The 10,689-nt window shown below is 36.3% G+C and overlaps 2 long non-coding RNA genes across 4 annotated transcripts; one reads left to right on the forward strand and one right to left on the reverse strand.

The window, feature by feature from the left end:
- Nucleotides 1-3,560: 3,560 nt before the first annotated feature.
- Nucleotides 3,561-5,124, reverse strand: LOC149414111 (uncharacterized). 2 transcript variants are annotated; one of them, XR_016304101.1, is made up of 3 exons: nt 5,048-5,124; nt 4,751-4,873; nt 3,561-4,623 (listed from the first exon to the last, which is right to left on the reverse strand). It is a non-coding gene; the product is annotated as an uncharacterized LOC149414111 (long non-coding RNA). The 2 variants fall into 2 exon arrangements; XR_016304100.1 differs by having other exon boundaries at nt 4,751-4,916; nt 5,048-5,100.
- A 1,669-nt stretch (nt 5,125-6,793) lies between these two features.
- LOC149414112 (uncharacterized) lies at nt 6,794-8,657 on the forward strand. 2 transcript variants are annotated; one of them, XR_016303972.1, is made up of 2 exons: nt 6,794-7,041; nt 8,185-8,657. It is a non-coding gene; the product is annotated as an uncharacterized LOC149414112 (long non-coding RNA). The 2 variants fall into 2 exon arrangements; XR_016303973.1 differs by having other exon boundaries at nt 6,803-6,927.
- Nucleotides 8,658-10,689: the final 2,032 nt, after the last annotated feature.

Genomic DNA, 10,689 nt, shown 5'->3' on the forward strand with positions numbered 1-10,689 from the left:
CATAATAAAAAATATATATTTAGCATGTTTCAAATACCAATTATTTGGAAAATTTAAGTCAAAATAATTCTACCTCAAAAAATAATTAACGAAATGTCACGAAAATACTCGAAACACGCGAAATAAATCCAAATAATTATCACAAACCCCCAAAAATAACAACATTTGGGCGAAAAGAAATTTCAAATACTGTATACCTTAACTTACCCGACTAAAAACTTACCAGACTTTTGAATTTCCCTCTAAACAACGGTACATCATTAAAGGTCGTGCAATGACCAGTAACCTCCAAGTCTAACCCTTTGTACCTACTTATAATTGCTAATATTCTGTATTAGCAATTACCTTCATCTTTACTATCTCAACACAGGATATCTCTAGTGAGGAAAAGCATGAGGAACTTGTTTAAGGAAATTAATCGTATGGGCCTTCATCATTTTTCAAGTTTTCCTCAATCATTGTTCAGACTGTCGATTGTGACTTTTGGGAGGGAAGTTTTTATAGAAAGAATTGTGTCGGTGAGAGGTTTGTAAGGAAATAAATTTAATACATCCGTATTTTTATACCAGTTACACGTTACTCGACCAAACTAGACTGAACTGGTCGAAATGGACTTGGTTCAGCATTAAGCTGAAGGATTTTGAAAAATAATCTTTATCAATCATTTACCTTATTATTTATCTTCCCATATAAATTAAACAAATAAAAGCACAAAACTATGGAACTTTTTATTGATCCATTTTCATTTGGACCCACCTGTTTACTTTTAAACAGTTTTCCGCTATATTTTTCAGACTTATTGACTGCTCTGAAGACGCATCCGGGGAAAGAACGATTCTCTTGTGTATTAATAATAAACACCCTGATAGGCTTTTACATTGTTTTATATTTTGCATGATTTACTGCATGATACAGAGGAAAGTAAATGTTAAGTTAAAAAAAAATAATAAAAAATTAATAATTGTAGGTATAAAGTTGCATTTAAATGTAGGTATATAATATAAAAGAAAAGAGAGAGAAAAAAATCAGAAAAAGTTTTTAATTTGTATATATGTTTATTGTATAGTTTATTATGTCCGTCACTGATAATTGCATTCGGAGAATTCTATTGGTTTTCCTGCAGAGTGCGTTCTCATTTCAGCTGTAAGTTTACTTTTGACAGTACGAATAATTGCAATTAGAAAATTTTGTGGATTTTTTTTCTTACATTCTACGAAGGAAGCCCTGAGGAAAATAATATCCTAAGGGACTATGTCATCTTTGGAGATGCTGCGTACGGAGTGAACATGAGTCTTGGAGGAAACACATAGGCTTGCATATCGTTCCACAGCCGAGCTCAAGATCCCGAGAACGAGTCATAGAAACGAACAGTACTAATGTGTCAACCAGTTTCAAATGTTGGGCACATGTTTGGCGTGTTTCCGTACTATTCACCGACGTCCAAGGAACCAATGATGCTAGTTCCTAGGAATAACTTTATTCCATATGAATAATATTTTTTTTGTGCATTACAGATTGATTCAATTTATTTATTTTATTCACAGACATAAGAATATATAGACTAGAAATTAAAGGTGAGGGGTAAAATCAACTGTTGAAGAACGAAGGGGGTAAAGCTGACTGTGATTCGTCAATAAATCAATCTGACAGGATATAGGCATCTCGCATTATAATATCACCATTTAGTTCTTAAAAGTAAAATCTGCTTTTGAATAATAGACATTTTTACATGGGAGCGCAAATTACTCGCCACGTTATGAACTAATTTGCGAAGTCCAAATTCGGCAAAGTAAATTTCTTCTATTTTCAGAGTCGTAGTTAGTTTCAGAGTATTTAGTTAAGACACTTTTACAAATGTTTCATAATTTACTTACCCCAGTAAACAACGATGAGCACACTTGAGAATCGCTACATTGTGATGTGATAGTATATGTTTCTAAAACTGATCCATATAATACGGTGTGAATAAGCTTAAAATAAAGTAAAATAATGCTTACTTATGGAATGTAATACGACAATTGGGTTTATTCTCTTTTTCACATCTATTTTTACAAGTTTTCATATCACAAGCAACCATTTTGCCGTGTTATTTCGTAAAATGCCTCGACCATAGCTCGACGCTCGTTCGCACAAGAATGATGACGTCACATTTTCTATATTCACGGGAGGCCATACGCGAGCCCAGCCGGCTCCAATGGAACCTGTATGGGGAGTGGGGAATAATACGCTTTTAATCACTTAGGGCAGGTCTACTAATATTCATATGTCTATGATTTTATTTTATTTATTATGTGCATCTATATAAAAAGGTTTACATATATTTTTTTGGCTTTGCCTGTCTCACTAGGAAATCCTGTGCCGAGACAGGCTAGTTTACAAATATTTGATAATATTAAAATAAAGTACATTTTTCAATAAAGCAAAAATATTTGACAAAAATTTTCATGTTGGTAGGTAGTGGTAACAATAATGAGATAAAGGATTATAGTTGGGTGAGGTGACTAATTATTGCACGACCTTTTTCGATAATCCATTGTTTGATCAGGATTTTGTATTTGTTAATGTTATTCGATTTCTTGTTTTTTCAAGTAGGTTATTGTATATTTTAGACGCAATGTATTTGAAATTTCTTTGATTAAATGCTGTGTTTGTATGAGTTATTTGGTTATTTCTTTCTTATGTTAATCTTATTACAATACACATGAAATATACAAAACTTTAAATGAAACATTTTACAATAACCGATATTTTAGAGTTCTTGCCTAAAATAACTTTTGAAATCTTTAAAGCCAACTTTGAAAATATCGAGAGACCTAGAGGGACACCCAGCATAGCATGAGAAGATGTATGATGCTGTTAAATGATAATTTATCTAAGATAATATTTAACTAAGATAATATATACATTTAAATATGTACTCGTGTGAGATCTCATCCACACGATGTTATGTGCTCCAAAAGAAAGGACTACTGCTTATTGAACTGCGAACAACGCTCAATTGTTGACATCTTTAACATTACTTACGGACAGTTTATCAAGTATTGTTGTCGTCGTGACCCTTATACATTTCTGCTTCGCTGTGTTTTCCAATCAACATTTTCTAGAGATGTACAATCTTAACCCAATAACTTCCTTTTTTCATTATTTTTATTTTTTGGAATAACTTAATATACTATAATAAAGATAAATATGACCGAAGGAGAGAGGGTCCCATTAGCTTAGGGTCCTGGGTTCAAGTCTTACGTGACCGTATATTTTTCTGTTTCAAATTTTCGTTTAGCAATCGCTAATATTTTTTAGCTTGATACAGACTATAATCTTTGCATTTTTAACTTTCTAACCGCTCAAATAACAGTTTTATTGGGACTATGATAAATTAATAATATTTGTAATTACTATTCAAGGTATAATAAAATGTACCGGGAAAAAGAAAAATAAATTCTAAAATCATAATTTATTGATTTTCTTCTTAAAAGTTTTGCTAAAACAAAGCTTTTTGTAACTAGCTGTAATAATATGTTTTATGTATTCCATTGCGTTATTCTCTTTATTTATTATAAACTTTGTTCATCCAATAAAAGTAAATATTTATAGAATGCCTGTTTTCTAAAGTTAATATAATCTGATAAAAAAAATTAGTTTGTGCAACTAGTTTGCGATAAATAGATTAATTTGTAGTTTGAACACATCTGCCCTGATGATGGACACTGCAATGCTGTCCGAAACGTTGGCTAAAGAAGGAGTTAGCGCAACACGGCATAACACCCCAAAAACAAATAACAAAAATTAATTTGTTTTGTTCAAAATGCTTCAATACGTGTGTCCTTTTGTGACTTTCTCGCATAAGATAAGCATTCATAACGAGTGAAATATTTAACTCAGTGCTTAAGCATGTGTTTTTATGAGTTATGTAACTAGTTTTACACCGACATAAATAATTGCACTAAGAACAAGAGAAAGGTTTCTCGCCAGAGTGTTTTAAGATAGTGTGAGTGTTTAAATATGATTTTTGAGTAAACGAATAACTGCATTCGGAACAAGTAAAAGGTTTCTCTTCACAGTGCTTAAGCATGTGTCTATTTAAACTAGTTTTATACTGACATGAATAATTGCACTCAGAACAAGAGAAAGGTTTCTCGCCAGAATGTTTTAAGATAGTGTGAGTGTTTAAATGTGATTTTTGAGAAAACGAGTAGTTGCATTTAGAACGATTGAAAGGTTTCTCTTCACAGTGCTTAAGCATGTGTCTATTTAAACTAGTTTTATACTGACATGAATAATTGCACTCAGAACAAGAGAAAGGTTTCTTGCCACAGTGCGTAAGTATGTGGCTCTTTAAATGTGATTTTTGAGAAAACGAATCGTTGCATTCAGAACATGAGAATGGCTTCTCACCAGAATGCGTTCGACGGTTTCTCTTTAATTCGTTTTTACGAATGCTTGAATATTTGATTTCGGAAAATGGCAAGCGTTTATCTCCAATGTGCGTCAGCATGTGTAACTTTAAATCCTGTTTGCCAGTGCACGAAAACTGACATTCGGAACAAAACAAGATTTCCGAATTCCTTTTATTTATCGTGTCATCTTTAGCCGTGTAGCGTTTCCTTCTAGTAGAATTTTGTTCTGTTGGAGGAAGAGAGAACAATAAAAATAACTATAGGTTTAACATTTTTATATTCAGTTGTATATATTTTCAAATTATGACTCTCCGCTTTAACACTTTCGCAGTACTTCAAACATTCCTTCTTACCTTTCTGCAAGTCTATATCTACGTCCCCATCCGGCATTTCACCTCCGTCTCCTTCTAGAGTCCTTGGTTCCGTCTTGATGGAAACACTTTCTGTGTTAAGAAGGTCCATGACATTGCTGTAAGCTGAAGGTTATGATGACACGTTTTGTAATTGATCACATATTACCTAAACAGTAGTTATCGAATGCTATATCCAAGGCACACCACATTAGACACATTTATTAAATCATTAACAATACAAACGAAAAACAATTATGTTCATTATTAGCAAAAGGTTTTAAGAAATCAATTAGGTACCTTAATACACAAAAAAATGAACTGGAACAAAGCGTAAATATCTTGAATTGTAGAAGAAGCACGAAGCACGCTGGCCGTACACGTCAGATTAACCATAGAAAAACCAGAGGCGGCTCTAGGAATCCTGGCGTGATAGGTCATTTGAAAAATGTGTGACTTTATTCGATATTGTGAAAAATGTACATACATTATTATCTGTTTGTAAGTCCGCGACTCAAAATAAATATTATGTTAATATAGTAAATTGGAAATATTTACACAATCCATGTACTTGGGGCAAATTATTTTGAAGAGATTACGTTTTAATGTAGTTGTGCAAAACATTAAAGTAAATAAAATAAGGCTAAGGACTCACGGAGCGATTTTTACCCGCGCCCGCCGCGGTTGCGGGCCCGCAGCCTTTGTAAAATGCAGATATTTATGTAAAAAATTAAAGCACATTTCACGACGCGTTTTACGCCCGCGGCGGTAGCGATTGTTTGCGGGGCCCGCTGCACCCGCGGTTATCTTGTACCGGCGGGCGCGGGCGCGGTCCCGCAGCCGCGGCGGGTTGCTCCCGCGCGCTCTGCGATCGGTTGGCGGGCGAGTTAGTGGAACTCAGTCTTGCAACCGCCCGTCTTGCGATAATCAACCGCCAAGATTGCGGGCGATAACCGCAACCGCGGCGGCTGCGTCACCGCAAAAAAGAGCGGTCTCGTGAGTTTTGAAAATAAAACTCCATTCCGCCACCGCAGCGGGCGCGGATAAAAATCGCTCCGTGAGTCCTTAGCCTAAGAGTGTGAAACGCCAGTCCGCAGTATCTCAAAATACTGGGAGCGAAGCAATTAAAAAACAACCAATGTTCCACACACAACAAGCGTGTAAAATGAAAAGCCGACATATGTTAATGTCACCATCTCTTTATAACCTATAATATTCATCGTGCCATCTCCCTCACAGCCATGAACTAAGCGTCCCTAAGCTTTCTTACTTAATTTTTACTACGACGAAAGAAATAGCGTCATCTCGTTTATTCTATGGCGAGCATAGGGACAGAAGATGCCAAAGTTGGGACATTTTTAAGTTGACCCAGCGAATCGTGCGGGTCGCCGCTCGCAGCTGTGCTGTTTCGCAGTACATTTCAAATTAAGAATAAGACCAGTTGTTTCTAATTTATTATTATTCTCTCTCTCTCTGGTTTCAATCCTGGGATTGGTTTGCAGCAATTTCATCTAATCTCCTCTTCCATTCTTCCCTGTCTTGTGCGGCTCTTTTGACTTCTGCATATGATGAACAGCGCACGTCCACCAGCAGGTCCTCCAGGTACTCTCGGCGTGGGCGTCCCCTAGAGTTGGTCCCCTTGGTCATACCCTCTATTATGACATGCAAGAGGCCTTCTTGTCGTATAACATGGCCGATCCATCTTGCACGCCTTTCGGACAAGGTCCTGAGCAGGTGCCTTCCTCCTACGATTCTTTGGAGAACCTCCTCATTTGTAATATGGTCTCTCCAGGAAATTCCTAACAGTCTTCTATAGGACCACATCTCAAAAGCCTCTAGTCTCCGTTTATCTCTTTCGGATAGGCACCATGTTTCGCAGCCGTACATCAAGATACTCCATACATAGGTCTTGATGAGGAGTATTCTCAGTTTTAGGTCTATATTATTCGATTCTATTATTTTCGACCTTTTATTGAATGCAAGCCTAGCCTGATGTATACGGCTGTCGACCTCGCTCTTAGACCTTTCTCTATAATGTATCTGAAACACCGTGAAAGAAAACGCTGTACCGAATGCGCTCGCAGGCCACACCAAAAGCCTCCGGATGTATGAAAATAACAAAAACTTGTCTTTAAATTTTTGACATCTCGCATTGGCGCATTTTGGTAGCATTTCTTACGGTAAGTGTCTCGACTTATCAATCTGATTTCATAAGCTGCAAGTTCGTCCGGATGCGATTATACCTCTCAAAAACTTACGCCTCTTACGACTTCTGTATCTTTCTATAAATTACGGTAAGAGACTTTATTTATTAATATTTTAAAAAAACATTACATATTACAGTGATCTTTGGCTGTCCAACTAGGAGTTTACCTGTTTTAGGACAGTCAGAAATTGGCATATTTATTAAATGCGATTCTTGTTTTGTCTAGTGTATTGACTTTTACTTAATTATTGCACTTTATAAATAATTTGAAAAGTTTTCTTGGTTGATTCAAGAAGTTGTAAACTATATATTTTAAATAATATAAACGTAGAGAATAGACTAAAAGAATATTCAAATATGATAATTCAAAAATAGCAATATAGTAAAAAATTATTGACATGTGAGTTTATCAAATTTAAATTTTACTTTTTATTTAGATGAAATTAATAAGCTAGAGAATCAAAAATAGATAAAAGAAAGAAAGGAAATTAAAAGAAAATAGAGAATAAAAATAAGCAAAAAAATAAAAATAGGAAATTAAAAAATATGCAAAAAAGAAAAAAGTATTTTATTTTATTTTATTCAAAAATCTGTTAGTGAAAAAATAAGAAAATACACAGATTTAGGAAATGAAATAAAAAGAATTTGGCATTCTCAGACTATAAAAATATTACCATTCGTTATTTCGGCTACTGGCATTATACCTAGCTCTCTCATTAAAAATTTAGGCGTATTAGATCTATCAAAAAAATTATATATACCTAAAGATGCAAAAGTCGGTCATTTTGAATACATGTAGGATAACAAAAGATTTTTTAAATATTTATGTTGAGGGATCAGTAGGATTTATAGGCCCTGTTAGAAGTTCTACCGAGCCGAACCCTCTGATATGAAAATATCTGGAGACGGTGAATTATTTTCCCATTTGATCTCTGATGAGTTGACGTGTTGTTCTTGTATTGTTTTGTATTTATTTTACTTATATAATGCACTTGCATAGTGTTGATTGACTAGCTGATCATTTGTGGAAAAGTGAGTGGAAGGGTTAAGTTTTTCCTTTGGGGAAGATTTAACCCGGACAACTAAATCGGAAGTTAAAAAAATATGTAGTGGTACCCCACTACTTCATTCGAACGAAATTTTAGAAGTCTCGATCTTTTCAAACAAGCTTCTTGGATGTTCTTTTATTTATTTGTTTGAAAAATTCTACATAGCAACCAAATTGTTCCAGAAGCTTCTTCACCTTAAAAGCGACAGCATGAAGAATCTAGTCAGTCATCAATCCGCCATCAGTTAACAAGGTGCTCAACGAGTGATAATCCGCGCACTTCACTTGCGCGAAGGACATTCTTCCCGGCTCTGCTCATGGACTCCATCGGGACATCATCATAGCGCTTTGGCCCAGATCGCCGTCCCTGGCCAACGTTACATGGATTACAGCGCCCTGGTTCCAGCGTCTCTGACCAGCGCTTCATCCACTCACCATGACCACCACGAGGACACGCAGCATCCTCACTGGTCTACTCAGCTCCCGTTCAACCGCCTACAAGGTCCACCGCACCTTCGGCCTTCCCGTCAGCACTGGAGTACTGATTGCCAAGATCGCCAGTGCCTGACAGTCAACGAGTCCGGTCACCAGCGCCCGGCGTCGACTCACTGACCCGCGCTTGACCTGCCATCACCGCCTGCATCCGGAGAATACTACATCTGTCCAACGTCATCTCATCACGGCTACCTGACTCATCAAATAAACACTCTGACCTTCACGACACGTCTTTCATTCCGTGCCTCCTCACAGATCCCCAAATATATATAAATATAGAAACATGTATGCTTTTCAACCATTCCGTGAAATCTTACTTTTGATTTGGTGAAATTAATGCACCAGAGAATCAAAAATATATAAAAAATGAAAAGAAATTGAAAGGAAGTGTAGAAATAGATAAAAGATTAAAAAATAAATTAATATTTAAAAACATGTCTGCTTTTTCTCATTCCATGAAATTTTGTTTTGATTTTGTTGAATTAATGCTCTAGCTAGAGAATCAATATATATAAAAAAAAATTTAAAAGAGAGTTGAGAAACTAAAACAAAGAAAAATAAAATAAAAAGATGTAAAGAAAGGTTTTAAGCAGATTTTGAATTTACAATGGTAAACAACTTACAGTATCGTTTACTTTGGTAATTTTGCCATAAGTTACTTACGGGAAAAAACTTACGTATATAAAGGCAGCCTTGATTGTTTTCACAAGTGAGAATATCTGTAAGAACCCAGTATAAATAATTAAATATACTACTCGAACGGGATTCAAACAGCAACAGGATTTGCATCTAGACGTGTACTCTCCAAACAATTTCTGAACGCGGCTTAACTCCCTTACAAACTCTCATCTCTCAAGTGCGTCTGACTCCCAAACATGCACTCTGGAGTTACCATCCCCACTTTGCAGCCCACAGTCCGACTTCGCTCCAGAATAATTGCACTCGGTATTTTCAGTGTAATTCTGGAAGCCTGTCACTGTTCTGTCTAGATTCCATTTTTTGACTTCCATCTCTCAAATCTTAACACATTGTCGTCGGGACACGGCATTTGCCGTTTTTCGCGGACTGGCGGTCAACTGCGGGACACGGCAAATGCCATTTTTTGACGACTGTGGGTTTTTGGCGGGAAACGGCATTATACGGGTTTGTTATCAGCGTGAAATAAAACGCCTTGAAGGGTAATTTGCTACCTGGCTGCTAGGTGACAGTCAGTCGACGTTATTTGAGATGCCTTGTCCGGATTGGCTAGTGTGCTGCTTGTAAAGGTGTCGCCACAAATCTAGAGGTTTTATGCGATCTCAATCTCCAGTTTAGTTTGAGTCATTTCACGTATTGAACTAATTGTGAAATTATGATGTAATCAAAGCAATTATAATTTATTTTTGATGATCAAATGTCATATATGATTTTTTTGAAAATTTCAATGGAAAATATTATTTGGTTTAGAAATTGTGTCAATTTTAAGAAAGCGATATATTTTTGCGCTAATCGCGAAAAACACCCGCTATAGGCTAGAGCAGTGGTTCTTAACCTGGGTTCGATCGAACCCCAGGGGTTCGGTGAGTCAGTCTCGGGGGTTCGGTGGAGGTCAACACCCCCGACTTATATGATTCGTGGTGACACGCCCCACGAACAGAGAACGATAACTTTGCAAACTTTCCCCTGTTAGACGACTGTGTAAATAAGAACAAAGATGTACCTGAAATACCCACGGAACTGAAGCAATCAATTGCCACGCACTTAGATGAGCTTGCAAACTCTCTCGATGGATACTTCCCTACAAGAGAGTCATATCCAGCATGGGTGAGACAGCCGTTCACGTTTAGTGTTGAGACAGCAGTCAATGATGAATACCTTGATGAAATCATTGAGATTCAGCAGAGCCAGGTTCAACAGCAACTCTTCAGAACAACATCGCTCTCAACGTTTTGGTGTCAACAAATAGAAACATACCCTGTTATTGCTAAGAAAGCTCTGGAGATTTTTATACCGTTTGTTATGACATATCTTTGCGAGCAATCCTTTTCGAAAATGCTGGATATAAAAACGAAGAAGAGGAATAGACTTTGTTGTGAAAATGACATGAGAGTGGCACTTGCCAAGGTAAAGCCGCGAATTTCTGAATTGGTTTCTGAAAGGCAACAGCAGAAGTCACACTGATTTGAAGTAAATATTAATTAATATGTTTCATGT

Source organism: Hesperophylax consimilis, chromosome 20, assembly GCF_061612785.1.
Source record: "Hesperophylax consimilis isolate HC1 chromosome 20, BYU_Hcon_1.0, whole genome shotgun sequence".
NCBI classification, from domain to species: domain Eukaryota; kingdom Metazoa; phylum Arthropoda; class Insecta; order Trichoptera; family Limnephilidae; genus Hesperophylax; species Hesperophylax consimilis.